The following is an 18804-nucleotide window of genomic DNA, read 5'->3' on the forward strand; positions in this document are numbered from 1 at the left end:
CTCCACTGCCTCTGCAGGATCGTTTGAATGTCTCATTAACCACAAACCAACAAAAATCAAATGCAGTCTGGAGCTTTTACAGCTGCAGTCATGTTTGCTGTCCCATCCAGTCTTTTTACCTGCTGGTGTAACTGACATGTTACTGTAACCAGCTAGTTAAGTTACCTGTTGACTTGCTGTGTTATACAGTTGGCCCTGCTGCGGTCGACTCACACAGAGAGACACATTATTTTAAATATTCTGGTTTTATTCCAGAGGCCTTGAGATTTGTAAATCGCTGATAAAAGATAATCAGTTTTCTCTGTGTATTGATTGATAAATGTACTTTTTGCACAACCAACATACTGTGCTTTTGTGGTGTTGGCCAGTTATTGTGGGTTGTAGTCATTAACCCTCGTGTCTTCAGTTGTTTTTCCTTTGTAGTTTTCGATGGTGGGAGTAAATTCTTTGTGTGTTTTTAAGCGAACTGGCAACGTTTCACAGCAGTGATGACATAACACTGACAATCATTTGAACATATGTGCCTGGATAGGTAGATAACATATGTACTGGTCATTCAGACACCGTTATTTCTGCACAAAGCTTCACTAGTTTGTTTGCACTGCTCCGTGTTATTTTACCAGCGTAGCACTGTAAAATGAAATACACACACTTCTCGAGAGAGTCACAATGTCAGCACATTCATACAGAGCAGTAATTTGTTAAAAGTGTCCTCCTTGCTCTTTATGAGAGCTGAGCTGAACACTTCAGGCATTTCTCTAATGAACTGGCAACGTTACACAGCTACTACAGAGGGGACCCTTTACACAACACACCGACATTACTGGATATATGGTGGAGTGAAAATACATCCTCCATAACACCAGCACCACATACAGTACATCTACATGCACTGACTTCCCAGTTTATTAGGTACACCTGGCTAAAATTAATGCAACAGGCCTGAAACAATATCACATCCATGAAGGTTACGATGTTCGGTCCAGCCCATCTCCAAAACTAACAACTAAGACAATTAAGTAGCAGTTAGGGCAAACCTATATAAACTGGCAACTGACTGTATGTATAAAAACTTTTGTTTCTGCTGACCTCGGATGTTTCATCCTCTCGCCCGGCTACAGTGATGGATGTACAGGTGTTCTCACATGCTCCTCGGACGCGGTTACAGCTGCAGTCAGTGAACTGTGTCCATTTAATGAAGTGGGATCGAGCCAACAGCATGAGTCTGTCATCGTTTCTCCACTGACCCATATCTTATTTAAATGGTAAATGGACTGCACTTACCCAGCACTTTGCTAGTCTTATCGACCACTCAGGACGCTTTACACAACAAGCCACATTCACCCATTCGCCCAGACATTCACGCAGCACTTTTCTATCACGCGGACACCCACACTGGGGTTTGGGGTTCAGTATCTTGCCCAAGGGCACTACCAACCTTCAGATCAATGATCCTTAAATATTCCATTTAAGGAATAATATTATTTTAATAATTATTATTATTTTTATTATTATTGTTCTTATTGTTATTGTTATTCTCCAATATCATTAATATTGATATTATTATTGTTATTATGCTCTTCTCTTCACCTCGTAGACCTGGGTCTCCAGGAGGAAAGTCTCCAGTACAAAATGACATTTTCTTCAGACGCTCTGGTCCGACGACGCCTGATGCAGGTTTTGGTTCATTTGTCTTTAGTGTTGATTTGTGTTGTTTGATCCTCTTGATGCTCCGCAGTGAGGCAGCAACACATCAACACATCCAGCCTGTTCTCTGATTCTCCAGTAGGAGAAGTGTGAAATGGCAGGTTGTGATTGTGTGTGTGTGTGTGTGTGTGTGTGTGTGTGTGTGCGTGTGTGGGCGGGCTCTGGCCTTTTCCCCTCCTCTCCCACGTCTTCCAGCTCTGCCGCAGCATTAGCATGCAAACAGCAGCTGCAGCGCTGCACCCCATCGCTCACTTCAAACAGCAGCACAACCTCAGCTCCCACACACACACACACACACACACACACACACACACACACACAATGACACACACACACACTCACACACACACACACCCACAACGCGTCACACTATGACCATGTACTACAGTTCATATATCGCAACAGTAGAAGAAATAGCACTTTGTACATGTCAATGAGATGTATTCATTTGACATTCAGCCCACGCAGCAAGTGACACACACACATACAGTTAACAACCCACACAGTATGAGCACTACACACACACACACACACACACACACCTGAACACACACACACACACACACACACACTGCTAACCTGCACAGTCTGCTCCTCAGCAGAACCAGTTCAGCTGTTCAGGATATTTTCTTGTTTCTTCACTTTTCTTCCTAAAGTACAAGATTCAAACAGCTTCAGTCTGAGTGTCGAGCTGGATTTAAACTTGTGCGTTACGAGGTTACAGCGTAGCAACAGAGCCCAGGAGCCTCTGTAGCTACGTCACAGCCTCCACCAGAGCTGACCTGCACCTCCTCAAAACTGTAACTGCACCCATGGGCTATGGGGACTGAAACAAAAATGAACAGATAAATCTTTGGCATATTCCAGGTCTGCGCTGGTACACAGGCTACTGTCTCCAGGAAACAGCCACAGTCTGAAAGCACACAGTCATCCAGCCTATATGCCATGAACAGAACATTTTAAAACCAGTTCTAAAGAGGGAGGACATCTTTATCTCTCAGCCAGCACAGGTCCAGTTTAAGTTTATTCTTGTAGGGTCGCGGGGGAATGGAGCCGATCCCAGCTGATCTTGGGAGAGTCTATCACAGGGCTGACGTTTATGACATACAGAGACAAACATGCTCACATCCACACCTAGAGAGACTTCAGAATCTGTGGGAGGGAAGCCGAGTACCCAGAGGGAACCCATGCAGGAACATGCAAACTCCACACAGAGAGGCCCCGTGTTCAAATCCAGAACCTTCTCGCTGTGCAGAGACAGCGCTAACCACTGCCCCACCTCGCCGCCCTGTACCTGATCCACACCTGCAAAACTCAACACAAACAAGCACAAACTGATCCGTTACCCACAATTATCAGTAAACGAATCCTGGACCCGACCCAACCCAACCTGTCAAGGTACATGACCCGACCTGTGCTCAGATTAGGGCACAGAGCTGCTGCTGGGCAGTGCAGGTCGAAGCTCCAGGTGTCAGGGCACTGTAGTGCTGCAGCAGCCAGAGGAAATCAATAAATCATAAAAGATAAATAAATATGTGCACATGACGGATGTGAGGATCACACTATGAAATGTCCAAATCCTGTGAACTTCACACAAAGCTGGCACAGCGTGGAAATGACACCATGATATAATGTTAATTGAACGTGTGTGCTCGACTTGTTTGATAGTTAAGGCCTCTTTGAGAACTTTTCTCCCATTGGACAAATAATGACTGATATTTTGCTTATTTAATGCATATTATTGGACTTTAAAGACATAAATGAGGCTTTTCAAACATGGAGAGGAAGAGCTGGATTACAAAAATAAAAGCAGCAGCATTCGTATGACGGCACGAGAGTGTACATCAGCTGCCTGCTCATGTCACGTCCGTGATGTCTGGGTCTTAACTGAACAACCTGTAATCTGGAGCTTCCCATAATCTGAGCTTTAAAGAACCTGTCAGGTTTTGGTTCTAGGTTCTGCCTTGTTTTTTGTTAAAACAGAACATTTTTGATATCTAATAGAAAAGGCGACACCAAGGAAAATAAAAAAGTCATCATTTTCACGCACTGCTTGGCGGATGAGTTCATTTGGAACAAACCACAATGGAAAAAATGCCACTCGTATAGATTTTCTCTGGTGTTTAATGACTTTTAAACATCAGTGTGATTAGATCAACCCAGACTCAAATAATCACTGGCAGGATTATGAGACGTTATTTTGCTCTTCTCTCACTGTGGCACATTAGTTGTATATACATACCACACCTGCAGTGGGGGATCGACAGAGCAAAGAGAAGAACACAAGGCTGACACCAGACCAGCTCCTGCCTCGCTGACCAGCTCTCCACGACCGACTTCGTCCTTCTCTAAAGGTTGACTGCAGGTCCTGTTCTCTCCCTCTGCTCCGCACCGTCAACAAAAACCAGATCTTTTTTTTTTTTTACCTTTTTTCTTCAGGAGAATATAAAATATAGTGATGAAATGTTGTGTTGCTCGCCACTGGAAACATTACCTGACTTTGAAAATACCTGTGCTACATGTGAATATTTCTGGGAAAAGAAGTTAAAGTACTTATGTACTCCCCAACACAGAGCAAACAATCTACAGTTTATGGTGGAAACAAAAACAGAACCAGTGACAACAGTACGCTAAGTTTATGGTCGTTAATTTCCACTAGTGGAAAAAGCCTGATAGTCATGTGAATACTCTCCCTGCTGAGCTCTGACAGATTCACTGCTGCAGTTTGGTGGATAGACGACTCACTGTGAATCCACGACAGATGCAAGATGTCAGCAGAGTGTAAGCTCTACTGAAGCGTTCATTCATTCGGTCCAAGTTGACTCCGACCTCTGTCCCCAGCAGCCGACGTCCTGTCAGCAGCGGCGAGGACAGTAAGGTGGATGAGAACTCTGTCACATGTTTATCTTACACATTACACCAAGTTACACCATTTTCTACGTGTTAATTTTACTATAATTTACTATTGGTTTGTTTGAGTCAGCAATATGTTACAGTTCACACCAAAGCACATGAGCAGATTAAAGTAAAACACACAGCCTCAGCTTCAGTTACCTTTAATATGTTGCAGGTTTGAACATCGTTCCTTTATTTATACTCACCATGCAGGACTATTGTCTGGGAGGGCGACGCGCAGCATTTCCTGATTTTCATAGAATTGGTGATGTCATGGCTGACATCATCGGGCCAAACCAAGTGGAGGATTTTCTTTGCTTTGTAATTTCTTTTGTTGATTTGTGCCTTCAGGAGTAATGTGGCGGGATTACTTACCTTGTTTAGAGCCACTTAGAAATGTAAAGGTGCTGATGAAAGAGTCCAAGAATGTTGTATTAATTTCTTTGTATTAATATCAATGTGTAGGTCAACCTGCATCTTTATGGTTCAGGCTGAATCAGTCTATGTGTGAATTGAACTCTCTATATAAGCAGTTGGATTTTTATTTTTTGTTTTTTGGGTCACTTAGCTTGAGTTTCATGTGTAACAGAGGGAACTGTAAATAAAATATTTACCTTCCTTGACCTTCGAGCCAAACTATTCTACCACTACCAGGAGAAACTGTCTTCACCAAGCTGCAGAACACGTATGAGGAACCAGCCACGAGTTCAAGTGTTGCCAAACCAACCAGGGCTGAAATTTAAAGTTTTAACTGTTTTTTTAAAAGAAAAATCAAAAAACATTGTCAAACCAATATGATGTTTATAATATTGCAAAATGCACAGCCAGTGGTGGTGAGCTGGGACTAAACATGCTAGCAGATTAGCTGACAGGAAAAGTCTGGTTATAATGGGAACCAGTACAGAACAAGGCAGCCTGCAGTTCTCAGATAATCATGTCAAATCCATGGACTCTTGTGAGTGACCTCAGGACCGATCTCTGCTTCGACACAGATGGTAGTTTATAATTACACATTCTCAACATTTGGGGGGTTGGTGGGAACGAGAGCAGAGTGCATTAATTAACAGACGTGTTCAGGGGGAAGCTGCTCTTTTTAATGATGTAAGATGCAGTCCTGCTCAGTCAATCGAGTGTGGCTGATTACTTCACGTGTTTGCGTGTCTTTATGTTGCATGTTCTTTTATTGCATAATGATCACATCAGTGTAATAGCTCAGCAGTGATCTTTCAGCCGACTTCACTCGCTGAAGTCACAGAAAAAAACGATCTGTTCTTCACTGTTTCCTGGTTCCTGGTTCCCCTTGCAGACAACAAGGGTCCAGACTAAGAGATGTTTTATTTATTTCTTGCTGAAGCTGCAATCATATGACAGTGACTTGATGAGCAGCAGAGCACAGATGGTGAATTTAGATGGGGACAGTTACTGCTACAAAATCAGATTTTTTTTCCTTCAAACTGAGACTGAAATATACAAAAACTCAAAAATCCAGTCTGAACAACGCCAGAAAAGATAAGAAAATTATAGGTGCTTTACTTTTACAGCTGTTCTCAATATTAATCTTATTCAAATGTTCCTGTCTGGCTTGTTAATTCTAGCCACAGGTACACTTAAATTCAGGAGTCACCTCTTTTTCAAAGTCGGAGGGTGTGTAACCACATTTCTAAAGTTGGGATTTGTGATGAGCTGCATGCAAATCCCACCAAATCGCAGGACTGCGTACTTAGTAAACCGCAATGCCTCATTTTCTATTTCAACAAGCTACTTGCATGTTTTGCTATATCTACATTGCCAGCATTAGCATTAACAACTGTTTACATTCTTCGAGTTTACAAGAGGTTTTAATACGTCCTCTGAGCAGCACTATGTGGTCAGGGCAGTCTGGACGCTACAGTGACTCAGTATCGGAAAGTGACGAGACAGGCTAGCTGGTTAGCATGCTAACTTCAGTACATGAAAAGAAGTGATAGAAATAGAGGACAAGAAGGTTGCTTTCCATCAGTGGAGACAGCTCTCAGCGAGAAAAGGAACAAAGTTTGATGCTGAACTTGAAACATTTCCTCTAGACTGGAAAATAAACCGCTGTTGATGCTAATATTTGGCTATGTAGCAATAGCAAAGCTTACAAATAGCTCCTTTAAATACAAAGGATGCGACAATTGGGAGGATTTAGAGTTGTTTAAAGACACCTGACGGAGGTGACAGCTGAGTAACAAACTAATGCAATGTCATGAAACACATTACTGTTGTTGATGAGTTATTAGTAATGTGATTATGTTTTCAATGAGTAATTTATAGTTTTTGTCAGTGTTTGGTGACTAAATGTACATCATGCTTTCCAGCAGTAAACATGCAGGGAGTGGACTCAGAGGTCGTTCAGTCATACAAATACCAATGTGCTCACCTCAACAACAAACTGGACTGGACTGACGACACAAACGACTCATCAGGTCAGAGTGACCTCTGCCTGCTCAGAAGATCAAGGTCCTTTGGAGTCTGTGGGGCACCCGGGAGACACCTGACTTTGTGTTGGCATCAGCTATCGTGGATGCAGTAGTGCGCTGGGGCATCAGCATCTCAGCAGCAGACAGGAAGTGATGAGGAGGGTCAGCTCTGTCCTGAGATGCTCTCAGGGCTCCATAGAAGACGCGGGAGAGAGCAGGGTGATGGCTGTAACCCTGAGTGATCTGGGCAGCTCGATCGCTGACAGGACACCACCCGCCTGAGTCAGTTGCGACTGAATATCTGCTGCCATGGAGTTTGTAAAAACTGGTTTGGAAGTTAGTAGAGAACTGAGTTGTGGAAGGGAGGAAGAGGCCAAAGAGAAACCAGAGGTGCAAATTAGAGCTGTAAATTCAAAGCACTTTGTTGTTTCAACTGTAAACAAAACACATCGCCGTAGTTGCTGAATTCTGAACGCTTAGAGTCGTAGTATCTTGTTTTTTCTACATGTAGGTGACAGACTTTTAATCTCAATGATAGACATCTAGAAGAAAATGAATGGAACTTTTACTTTGAGAACCAGACGCACCTGAAATAGCTTCTTCCATCTTGCAACTGTGTTTAAAATAGAAATGCCGAATAAATAGATCAGCTTCTCCGACTCCAAATGATAACAGCACGAAGGTTAACCACACACACTGAAATACAAAAGAGAGGAAACCTGCACAGCAAGGTTTTCTGCATCACTATGTCTACAAAAATATTGTAACTTTATCCACTCTTATAAAATTAATAGCAAGAGAATTACATTTGAACACATTTGAAAATATGGCCGGTGGTGTCGATTAGCTCGTGACACGACTGTGGGGTACGTTCGCTGTAGATCATTTTGCCGCCTCAAACAGATGTGTCAACTTTATAAATGTTCGTACATTTGCTGTCAAAGGCTGGCAGTAAGTGAACTTGGGCCCAAGTTGTTTCCATAGCAACACAATCCATTAAAACAGCATATAGCTTGTCACCAGCCACCATCATCTTGATAAAAAAAACAAAACAAAACTGGATGACAAAGAAAATACATTCACTTCATTACTGTAAGACACAAACAGAGCCGTTAGCACTCATTTAAAACTGTGTGAACTGATCCGAGAACAACGTGTGTGTTTGCGTGCGTGTGTGTGTGTGTGTGTGTGTGTGTGTGTTTTCTACATATACACATGTAAACCATTTAACATGCAGCCAACTCACAAAAGCAGCAGATACCAGATACTGTTTTCTGTCTTTCCTCCCTCACTGTAACACACACACTTCTGTATACAGTGTGTGTGTGTGTGTGTGTGTGTGTGTGTGTGTGTGTGTGAATGTGTGTGTGTCAGATGTGACTGTGCCACCTAAATCATGTAGGCGCTGCAGCAGAGTGTCAGATATTGACGCCATGGCAACAACACAAAGCTGTGTGGTTACATAAAGACGATCAGAGTTTCTGAGTTAAAAGACAAACTGATCGAAAACAGACGAAGACTCACCTGAGGAGCTGCTGCCCTCATCTGATCTGAATTCATCTGGTCTGAACTCATGCGATCTCAGACTGCATTTAGCCCCTCCGTGCATCTTGGACAGAAAGCTATCTGATATTAAAGTGTGAAACTAAAGTGTAGAAGCAAAAAAGAAGCATTTTAGACCCAATGAAATTCAGCTGTTGGAGACACATTGTGGCCAGATGGTGAAAAGGTGTAAATGCACCCATCTGTCCTCGACACACAAACATTTTAGTTCTTCGAGGTGTGAGTACCAATACGATGTATTTGTGACCAAAGATAGCGCCACCTGCTGTTGTCTTGCTATAACTTTGTGCACACAACAGGCACTTTCCTTTACCCCCCAGCAGATCACTTCTAAATACCAAAGGGAAAAATCGTGTAACAAGAAACAAGTCAGCAGGTTTGATAAAAAAAAAAGTTGCAGGTGGCGCAAATCTTCCTACAGTTGGAGAGAACCAGCACATTTCTAAGGCCACGTTCACACTGACTTCAACCCTGTGTGAATAATTGCAGCTCCCTCATTTATGTGATTGAGGCCAGTCTGGGGTCGCAGTTGGGGGGGCCCAGAGAACTGGACCAGGCTCTACTTTTGCCAGATTGCAGTGTGATATTGTCTGGCAAGGTGCTGAAGCGGCACACCCGGTGTCTGCCAAAGCACCTTCCAGCTAGAATTTTTTGAAACGAGAACAAAATATTTCTATTTCTATTTCGACCTTGTGATAGTCACAGAGAGAAATGAAATGATTGTTACTGTAATAGCTTTCCAGAGTTGTAAAATCCTGTTAAAGTATTATAGACGATGTGTGCAGTGTTCTGACATCTGATATGTCTCTGAACTCATGGATCTGTCGCTCAAACTGGACTTCCTGGATCATACTTCAAGTCTGAAGAGGTCAAAACTTTAGTTACACTTCTCCAGGCTATGAACTAATTATGGTGGCACCCATATTGGACATTACCCACCAGCCTGAGACAACAGTTGGCTTAAAGCCACATGACGCATCTTTACCAAAGCCCCATTGGCAGATATGTATGTGTTTACATATGATCGGCTGTTTTATATTGTTTCTGTCTCATACTTACCCCTATTTAAATGTTGCTTGTAATGTGTTTTGTGATGACCCTGATGAAGGCAACAAGGTCTAATAAAGTTCTTCTGTATATTACAAGTGTTGCTGGAGATTTTACCTCTTCAGACTTTTTCCTTTTCTCCATGCAGCTCAGAAGCAGCAGGTGACGCTGTGCCAGAAACCTCTGCTTTGCTTCATATTTCAGGTCTCACAGGTTCCTGAAACAAGTTCGCCTTTCAGGACGCCAGCTCACACATCATCAAGGTAAACTTTTACCAATGCCATCGTGTTGGGCGGTTAACCACTCGTGCTGTGGGTGCATCACAAAATCTGACTGCGGCTGCTTGTGGTATGGATTGTCCTAACCCTGTTATCGACCTGTTGCCTGAGATCCACTGCATTTTTCATTTGGCAGTCTTTCAAATTTGTGGTTAAATGTTTTGCAAAGAAATGTGCTTTTCATTCACACTGAATGTATTCAACAATATTCTGTTAATGGTTAATGGCTAAAAAAAAAGATCCACTCGAAGCGTGAGACGAGGTGTGGTCAGCCCATTTTAATGCTTTCCATATTGTCTCAATTAATCGTCAATATCTTTGTAAAAATGGAGATGACGTTGAACATTTTCAGACAGTCTCTACAGGAAAACATTCCCAGTGCTGCAGGCAATTGTTCACATGAAAAGTGACAGAAATAGTTGTGTAACAAGTGAAAAAAGACAGAGAGAAAGAGCGAGAGAAGTTCAAACCCTGGCTCCTTTCTCAGCTCCACACAGCTGCTCAAACATCGTGTCGTGACACGGCTGTTGTCACATGCATACTTTTTTTTTTAAATGACCAGAATATGATGCTTATAAGTAGAAATATTCAAGTTAGTAATGTTTGAACTTGGAAAAAAAGTGGTGACAAATTAAATCACAACCATGTGTTTCTTCCTGCAGAGTGCTCCGACTCTCGGCTGGTTTTAGTTTTTCGGTCCAAACGTCCCTCAATCACCCAAATTCCTCTCTATCTTTAGAACAGGACTGTTTGTCAGCCTCTCATTCACAGATTAAATGTGTCCCTTCAGTGTAACGAGCCGTACGCATAAACAGTGATGGGACTTAATCACTGCTGAAAATTTAATTAAATGTTAGGAAACAGCCAGAAAATCTGACCCAGCATGACTCGGCGTGTTGTACAGTTTCTGGGCTTTGACCCAAGCAGGAGGCAACACGAGTCCTGATTTTCACTGTAAGTATCTCCCTCTTCAATTGATTACTTCATCTTTTAAAAGTCCACCTCTTTCCTCAGCCTGTTAATTTAGTCTGAGCAGATACCAAGAGTCGAGGACAGGCACATTCTTACATCAACTATCGTCACTATTTCTTTACAATAACTTTGCATCAAGTAAAAATGTGGAAGTTGTCTCTCCTGAGATGAACCTTATCACCTGAATCTGCAGCTTTCCTCATCTTTATTGAGCTTTCTGTTTTGTTTCCCGCCCTCTGCTCTCGTAGTGTCGTTTTCAGCCACAGCAGGCGAATGTTTTCAGAGGAAAAGCTCGAAAAACCCACCGTACACTACCTACTCTGCACCAAACAGCAGACGGACAAGCTGGTGAACATTTAGCAGCTAAAGAGCCAGAAATTTTCCTCAGGAGTTGGTGGAGACCAAAAACAGAGCTAAAAGAGGGTGATTATTGGACTTACATTCTCTAGGTGGCGAAAAACATCACTCAAAATGATAATAAGCAACTGTTTGTCATCTCAGTACAGAGATATATTCAGACATGCCTTGGAAGTTAAAACTTTTTGAAATTTTTTTTGTCTTGAAATTGTAACTCTTCAAAAACAGGCGAGGCATCCTATAATCAGAGATGTCTTATTTTTTACACCAATACAGTTCTGTGTTTAGTTTTTTTTGAGCCTTGAAGCTGCCTCACTGTATTCGCTCTTCTCAGACAATAAAGAGATTTTATTATTTTACCAAAAGTCAGAGTTCCACTTCTGCGTTTCCTATGTGGATCCTGTTTTTCTGAGGATTCATTCAAACACTTTCACCTGCTTCCAGGGAAACATTCATGAATAATTATTTCACACTTTGCAAACACTTCGACACTTTTGCTGTGTACAGACCCTGGGAGCTGGCCTGATTATGCTGTTTGCTTGTTTATGAACAACATTTTGCCCTGCAGTCTCTGCAGCCACTCGCTTTTTAGCGTCTCAGGAGTACACAGCCAACCGGATGATGCCGCTTCTTCATACCCCGGAGCTGTTCTCCAACAGAGTTCACTGCCACTGACGAAGAATTTATCAAAGCTCTGCTCACAAATAAATATAAATTTAAAAAAATATATTCATTGTTTTCCCACTGGGATTTAGCTTCAGCTGTATAACAGCATATGCATATGAATAAGTCTGTCTGCCAATACTTACACATGTGTTTTTTTATGCAGTAACAGCTGAGAGAGGAAACGTTTTATAAAACAGCGCTGCAGATAAGACTCATCAGATGAGTCAAGAGAGTGAAGTCTAAGTCAGGGCTAAAACACCTTTTTCATATATCATTTCACATTTTAAAAACCATGGAATAGGTGTGCCAAAGATTTGTTCCCATTTATCATTAATTTTGTAAAATTTGGGAATCAGACCTTTACGCTTCATTTTTGTGTTAAGGCAGAGACAAATCCAGACCAAGGCACATCCGAGCCAGCAAGTCATAACCAGAATACCCCTGAGACCAAGACAAATCCAAGTCAAAACACTTGCAAAGCAGAAACAAGTCGTTGGTAAAACACACAACACTAAGACATGGGCAAGTCAGAATACCAATGTTACAGAGACACGTCAACAAGTCAGAAAAAAACATCCCTGAGACCAAATCAAAATAACTATGAGACAGAGTCATGTCCAAGTCAAAACCCACAAAGGCCGAGACAAGTCCCTGCAAACAGGTCCGAGTCAAAACACCCACAGGACCAAGACAAGTCCAAGATAATAGGAAGAAATATATCGAGACTGGGCACGAGACAACAGTTTGTATGTTGTTGTAGCTAAATGACCTTTTGATCATTAATCTATCAATACTATGCCAGGTTGCCAGAATCGTTTCCTCTCTGACTGCAGCTGATTTTACAATCTGAATGCACTGGAAACAGTGAGAGAAAAGAGTTGAAGTCAATAAAAAAAGAAAGTATTCAGGGTTCACAGCTGAATCTGTGACCTTTGATGACCTTTAGCGAACATGTTGCTGAGTGTGGGTAATGATGCCGCTCCGATCGATAACGCCCACCAGACCCATCTCCAGCCTGGGGAACTGACAGCAGAGTGAAGCCCAGAGAAAGCATATCTGCACTCTGCAGCAACAAGGAAGTTTGTCAAGGGTCTGACAGTATATAGGTGTGTGTGTGTGTGTGTGTGTGTGTGTGTGTGTGTGTGTGTGTGTGAGCTTTCTGGACTGAAGAGCATTCATTTTCCACTTTACAGGGTCTCATTCACACAAACGTTTCCTGCGGGCAGTGAGTCAGGTGAAGCAACAGCACTATCAGTCTGAAGTCCTGCTAGTGCCCCCTGCAGGCAGCAGTGGTAATTACAGCCACAGTATGAAAGATTTGGACAGAACAAACTACATGCTGATGATTAGTACTGGGTACTGAGCCTCAATACTTTGAGCATTAAGCATTGTTACTGGAAGAACTGGGAGACTGTTATGAGTGATGATGCTGAATCACCAGTGCCATCAATAATGGGGTGCCACAGGGGTCAGTACTTTGTCCCCTACTATTTACATTACACATACATAACTTTATTCCTCATAATTAGTACACCGTATTTATTTCTTGCGATATATTAGCCTTTTTGTTTTATCTAATTGCAGATAAATAAGTATCTTTGTAATTGGCCAATTAAAATTAAAGAAGTTAACGTAGAAATTTGTAATTTTTGTTATTGCTACATAGCTAAAGTTAGCATTAACAGCTGTTTACTTACCAGTCTAGAAGAAACGTAACAAGTTCAACATCACACTTCATTCCTTAACTCACCAAGAACTATCTCCAGAGGTTAAGATGTTAACTCTTGTCTCTATCACGTCTTTTCTTCTACTGAAATTAGCATGCTAACCAGCTAGCCCCGGCCTGTCTTGTCACTTCCTGAGAGAAACTCACTGGAGCCTCCAATCTGCTCTGAAGACATAGCACTGCTCAGCAGGTGTATTTTAACCTCTTGTCTTGTAAACGCAACAATGGCTGAAGGTGTCTTCAAGCAACAATCACCACCACCTGCTCCCAGCGAGAAACCACGTTCAGCGGCAGAGAGAAAACATACAAACAGCCCCTTTAAAGTAATTGAAAGCCAAAGATAGGTACTTGAGCTATGTTGTTACTAGTGTCTCTACTGCATAGTTTGTCCCCACCCAACCCCCCCACTCGGTCAATAACTAAATGTCAAAAAACTTTATGTTATCCTGTGAAAAGATTATATTGGCCAGTAAATCCTTTTTTAAAGCCTAAAGTACTCAGACTCTAGTACATAACACTCTCTAAATGTACCTGCGTCTCTGACCGTCCTGCTGGTGGTCAGTGGTGGAGACACCACGAGAGGACTGCTGGGAGTTATAGCAGAGAGAAAAGGTTTAACTTACCTGCGATGTTTCATGGGACTGTGTGAACTGTTTTCAGTGTATGAGTCTCCAACATGAATGTTGATTTGCACTGCAGTAGAACTATGTTGAATAATTAATCACAACCAACAAGTTTGATGTGCATATAAGCACAGAGATTACTGTGGTTATTCCGCAGCACCCTTGTGCTGGTAGCAAAAAATAAATTAAAAAAAACTGTGGCTTTCCAGTGACACATCCCTCCAAATAGAGACCACAGGTATTTTTTGCATGCTAGGCTGTCAACCTGCTCCAAGTAGGCGGGTGGAGGAAGTGGAGGAAATGTCAGTTCACCTGTCGTGTGCTGGCATAAAAATAAAGCCCCCTGCTAACAAGAACTGTCCAATTTCTAAAGTTTGCTTCTAATCCTTTGTTGGGTTTTGTTTATTTGTCTTTTAAATCTTTCTTGTGAAGTTCTTGACAACAATAAACACTAAAAAGACAGCTTACATTTACACTAGTTGACCATTTCTAGATACATTTCTTAAAGTGTTCTTAGCAGTTTTACATCTTTACGTTAAAGTCACCACAAAAAAACACATGCAAGGAAACAAAGAAAGCAAGTCCTGTGAAACAAAGATGAAGAAGATGATGAAGAGCTGTTAGGAAGGATTCAAGTTCAATGATATTAAGTCTTCGGAGAGCGATGGGCTGAGTGCACAGTCACTACCGCCAGTTATTTTTTCTGACCACATCTTCTTCGTGCAGTTTCCAGTAACTCCAACTTTGAAGTACACACTGCAAAGTCACTGATCAATATCCAAGATAACTTTTTCCACATCGACTTTCCACTCAGATTAAAAGTTACTCACAGTAACACGATGCACAAACCTCCAGACTACTGAGGACATGACTGCAGCGTCCTCACATTGTGTGAATGAACACCAACACTTTGTGTGCTACATCTGATCAGGCAACACTTCTGTTTTGTTTTTCATCATCTTGGTGATAAAGAGTTGTACAAAACCTACAAACTGCAGAATCTATTTCCTCCACCACTTTCTGCTGCTTCTACAAAAGCAAATTTTGTTTGTCTTTGACTTTGTACTTGTGGATATTTTGAAGAGCACCGTCAGCTATGAGACAGAGCTGTGAGCTGCTTCATCACACTTACAGAAATACAACAAAGGTGTTGACATGTTGAACATCAGACAGCCTTCGACCTCTATCAGGCTCTGCAGGCCTGAGCGGCGCACTGAAACACTAACAGGAGCCGACTCAGCATCTTCTTACGTTCGGCAACAGCGACACATCATGTGGACGACTTACATGCAGTGAAGGATGACCTCAAGTCCACCTCCTCCCGCTCAGGTCTCTCAGAGGCAGCTGATCCGCATCCTGCCACATCTGCCTGGTAACACGCCTGTTAAATCTCTGTGCCACAATAAATTATTATCATGTCGTCACTGCCCTCAACACAGGATGGTGTGTTCCTGCTCCATGCCTTATCTTCCTCTACATCAAGCATACTGATTCCAACAAGCCTGGGAAGAGGAGCTGAACACTGAAATTGGTGATGATGTCTAGAAGGAAGCATTAAAAAAAGAATAAAATCCTGTTCTGTTAACTCCTGGCTCCAGCTAATCCAATTCAAAGTTACTCCTACAACCTAAAGCGAAACTGCACCAAATGTTTCCTGATTTCTCGCCTTGCTGCACGCTCGTCTCCACTTCTGGACTTTGGATTTTTGGTGTCTTTCATTCCAATGTTTACCTGAACTTCCGACCCTGAAACGGCTCTGTTCGGACTCTGTTCAGTCCCGGTTTACGGCGAGGTGATTGCCAAGCGAAGCATTTTGAAATTGTGGACTCTCCTCCTCAGTTTGAGACCTGGTTGAGAGAACTGATGGGAGTCCTGCTTATAGAGAGACGCAGGTAACAACTGTGTGGCAATCCTTTCACTTAGTGAACTTTCACTAAGACTCAAGGATGATCTGATTTGATATTGGCGTTCAAAGGTCAAAGGTCAAGGTGGTAATAACCTCACAAAATGCAGTTTTGGCCGTGTTGACGCAATATTTCGATCTAATCCCTTCACATTTAGTGCAAATGTCAACTGGGACTCAAGGGTGAAATGATTCGATTTTTAGCCATTACAAGACTTCACACAGCAAATATGACAAAATTTCACACAAATTGTTAATATTTTATATGATTGTTGATAACCAGGGATGTAACCTGAAACTAGTCTGCGTGGCGGAGGGATACAACCGTGAGGCAGCAATTCTTTTTTCCCTCAGTATGTTTATGAAGGAGATTCATATGTATGAATATATGCAAAAATGTTTTGCTCGAGTTTAAACAGTTTGAATTCATGCAGACACGTCTTTGTGTGAGTTTATACCACCACTACCACTACTATTTCTCTTTCCATTGACTTTACATGCAACCACACTCCCTCTAAGCCTCACCTCACGTTCTGTCTGAGCACGCAGTAAGAACTTTGAAGAAAACATATCGCGTAACACTAAACCTGAGGTGCTGTTAATCCTGAAAACTAATCTGATTCGGACCAAGTCAGTGGTGGGAATGGTTTTGAAGATAACTCAGGCTAGACTTTTAGTAAACAAGATTTACTTAAGTAAGCCTGGTTTAATTTGTTATCCGGTTTTATTAAATGCGCCTCAAGTCAGAGCCGCTAACATAAATCCTAAATTCACAGCACATGTTCTAGTCTTGAAGGGGGGATTTTTCTAACGACGGGTTACTACTGTAGGAAGTAAGCTTGTGAGCCAGCTGTGCTAGCGTTAGCAGCTTATGTTGATGCAGACAAAAATACCATACGACCCTCTAAACTCTTTTTATACAGAGTCTCTCTCAATACATCTCCATGCACATGCTTCTACATGTGGGGGCCCTCAAAGACTGACAGACTGCACGCTGTGTAATTAATTACAGACTGAAATAAATTTCAGTTTCGGCTATTAATTGCTTCTAAACATTCGGCAGATAAAAGCCAAACGACCACACGACTGAGCTCAAACATCTCAGCTCACCTGTAGTAATCACATTAAAAGCTATTGCAGTAAAGGAGTAAGCATTACATGATGCTAATCAGCGACACAGGCTCATTAAAAAAAAAAACCCTGATAATTCTGCCACTAAATGTCAGTCACTCACTGTTCGCCGCAGGTAAAAGCACTTTGAACATTCAGACTGAGTAAAACAATAAAGAAAAGACCAGAAGCTGCAGGAACAGCATGGCCCTCGTCACTCAGCTCGCTAATTAGTTTAAATTAACTGCAGCTGCTGCAGCTCTGTCTGTTTGAATGTGCGGCAGGTGAAATGGAATCAGCCGGATTCAGTCATAGCAATATTTAAATAAAGGAAACATGCAGTAAAAGGAAGTCCAAGATTTTACTGCTGTGTCTCAGATGAACGCTGCAGCCTTTAGGGAACACGACAGAAACCGTTTTCACTGTTGTAAATAAAGGTCAGTGTTGGCTCTAAACTAATCAGGTAATACATCATACATTACTTAGTGAGATTAGTTTCATGGGAAATCAGACCTAGTGACCTTAGTAACCTTGTAAAAACTATGGTTGCACGTATTTCCTCCCCATCTCTTGATTTTCAACCGTGTTACTGATACAAGAAACCTCCTGATTTGTTTACAGGTGCATTTGAAAGCACAGTGAGACGACACGCTCCGTGTTTGAATTTCACAAAATGTTCAGCCATGCGAAACTGAGCTTTTGTTTCAGTCGTACTTTGACTTACATTTATTTCTCTAACGTACACTCTAAACATGTTCATCGTGGTCTTCACATTGACACACATTAAGAAAAAAAACAATGACAATGATGCAAAACAAAAACCTGTAATATTATAATGAGAAGGACAGTGACTGCACGATTAATTATTGACTGGACACATTTTGATAAAAAATGTGTCTGTATGAAAGACAGTCCTACAATAAATATGTATATATATATATATATATATATATAAGATAGATAGCAGCAAAACCCAGTTGCAGCAGGGTCAATGTGGAAATCACTTATGAGTAAGTAAAGTAAATAAAACATGTAAAAAGTTAACTCTGAATTAATTAATACATTTTTTCCAACATAACAAAGTAAATAATTTTTAAGATAATTTCTATGTTTCAATCACAAATAAAAACTTGACCACTGTTAGTGTCTTCCACCTGTCACTGGCAACACCTGTGGCTACTTCAACTTTCTGATGGCTGAGCCACTTGTGAACGAAATATCAAATCAGTTATAATAAGTCGCTTTATAAATGTGTGTTATTCATCGCTTTTAGCCAACAACTGTTTTTCTCCTACATTGGGTTTTTAAAAATATTCTTATTTGCAATTCATAGTTCTCTAATCTTCACACCCGAATATAAACAACAGGTTTCTAGTTTAAATCAGATCTAACATTAATACACACATACAGCATATCACATCAATAATCCCACCATTAAAAACCTCTCAAATGTGTGTGTGTGTGTGTGTGTGTGTGTGTGTGTGTGTGTGTGTGTGTGTGTGTGTGTGTGTGTGTG

Source organism: Seriola lalandi, unplaced genomic scaffold (assembly GCF_002814215.2).
Source record: "Seriola lalandi dorsalis isolate HSWRI2012SDOR001 ecotype SW California unplaced genomic scaffold, Sedor1 jcf7180002054561, whole genome shotgun sequence".
In the NCBI taxonomy this organism is placed as follows: Eukaryota; Metazoa; Chordata; class Actinopteri; order Carangiformes; family Carangidae; genus Seriola; species Seriola lalandi.